Genomic DNA, 2428 nt, shown 5'->3' on the forward strand with positions numbered 1-2428 from the left:
CTAGCCTAGTTCTAAGCTAACTTAGCAAACCAGCTAGCTGATAAACAACGTAAATATATAATTAAATGGGCCAACAAGTACATACGACAGAAGTGTGTTTAATACACAGCGACTAATATACACCAAACCAGTGTACAGAGCGTGAATGTTGTAGCTATGTTTGCTAGAAAGCTACCGAGGTGTCTGACTAGCTGTTGTTGTTGAAGGAGCGTCCCGTCCACTAGATTGTACGTCACACTGGCAGCATCGCCTGAACCTAAAAGACGCACATCGCCATCTGCTGACTGGAGTTGGCAACGCAGTTGAGGAACCAAAAGTGTATTTTTCATTTATTTCAGAGAATATTAATATTATATTAAGTCGTTCAAAGAGAAGCATGTGTTGATTAATTCGTGTTTAATGAGTGAGAAATTGAAACAAACTTTACACCCACTACATATTTGCATTGAACCATACTTCTGACATGGATCATTTTGCCCTCAGAGGCATATCTTTGATCATAGTCAAATTGTGGTTTATTCAATTCTACCAATTTTTCATGACTTTGTCAATCAACTGGTTGTTAATACATCTAAATCATGGTTTAGTGTTTCTGTATCAATATGGACTTTTAACAAATTCAAATCCTTTGGAGTCATTTTTACCCCAGACAAAAGCACCTTTGATAAATGGGACATTTATTTCAAAATCACATTTTATTGGTCACATACACATGTTTATCAGATGTTATTGCGGGTGTAGTGAAATGCTTGTGTTTCTAGCTCCGACAGTGCAGTAATATCTAACAAGTAAAATCTAACAATTTCACAACATATACCCAATACACACAAATCTAAGTATTTGAATCTAGGTTTCTCTGTAGACATGATCCATCCCACCAGAGGGTGGAGGGGCACCTGTATCAGTGGTTTTGACCAGATAGACACCTGCAGATACACAGTATAGTGCCTCCCATATACTCTCCTAAGATTGGACTTTTCTATGCCACGTATCACATGACTGTGTACAAAACTGTTAATTCGGCGGCAGGGTAGCCTAGTGGTTAGAGCGTTGGACTAGTAACCAAAAGGTTGCAAGTTCAAATCCCCGAGCTGACGAGGTACAAATCTGTTGTTCTGCCCCTGAACAAGGCAGTTAACCCACTGTTCATAGGCCGTCATTGAAAATAAGAATTTGTTCTTAACTGACTTGCCTAGTTAAATAAAGGTTAAAATGTTTTGTTGTTGAAAACTCTACACAATCCCAAAGCCGTTTTTTTGACATTTTTACAAATGTACTTAAGTATTCAGACCCTTTGCTATGAGACTCGAAATTGAGTTCAGATGCATCCTGATTCCATTAATCATCCTTGAGATGTTTGTACAACTTGATTAGAGTCCACCTGTGGTAAATTAAATTGGTTGGACATGATTTAGAAAGGCACACACCTCTCTATATAAGGTTCACAGTGCATGTCAGAGTCTTACCTTCTCCCCTCGGGTGTAGCTCGTCTGGGCCTAAACACACCAGGTAACACGGATGAAAGGGGAAGAAATGTGGGGTGCAATGAGCGATGAATAAATCAGACCACAACCAGAACTCAATTTTAACCCTCAGGGGATGTTTAGTGAATTAGTTAAATAAATAATATAAAACACCCAGAAATAATCAGTAAGAAACAAAACAACCACAACAAGGGAATGTTTGGGATCGGGGTCCAAGTAATGAAAATAAACAAAAGGTCCCTCCTCTTCTACACACCTAATCCTTCCTAACACACTCTAAACCCTAACCCACTGTCCTACCTGGTTCCAAGAAAATACATGGGTGACACCCGCCCGGCTAACCTAGTGTATAAAACAATGGGTTATCTACGTGGGAATGTACACCCATGGGCAGATCTACCTTTTCCCTTCTCCAGGACCTTGGTAGGGTGGAGTACCTCAAGAGGACAGGCTGACACACAAACAAAGAAATTAACACAAATAATCAAACAAAAAACAAGTGTCCTCTCTCTCTCCCCCTCTCTTCTTCTCTTCTCACACGGCAAACAGATATCCTCTCTGTAATCAGCTACAGCCACGCCCACCATCGTTAGCCACAACTCGGTACACCTGTAATGCCCAGGACACAAACACACTAACAGGGGAAAATGGGGAACAAGAAAAACGTAACACAGAGCAAAAACCAAGCCATGAGGTCAAAGGAATTGTCCATAGAGCTCTGAGACATTATTGTGTCAAGTCACAGATCTGGGGAAAGGTACCAAAAAATGTCTGCAAGAACACAGTGGCCTCCATCATTCTGAAATGGAAGAAGTTTGGAACCACCAAGACTCTTCCCAGAGCTGGCTGCCTGGCCAAACTGAGCAATCGGGGGAGAAGTGCCTTGGTCAGGGAGGTGACCAAGAATCCGATGGTCACTCTGACAAAGCTCCAAAGTTCCTCTG

Source organism: Salmo trutta, unplaced genomic scaffold (genome assembly GCF_901001165.1).
Source record: "Salmo trutta unplaced genomic scaffold, fSalTru1.1, whole genome shotgun sequence".
Lineage (NCBI taxonomy): Eukaryota > Metazoa > Chordata > Actinopteri > Salmoniformes > Salmonidae > Salmo > Salmo trutta.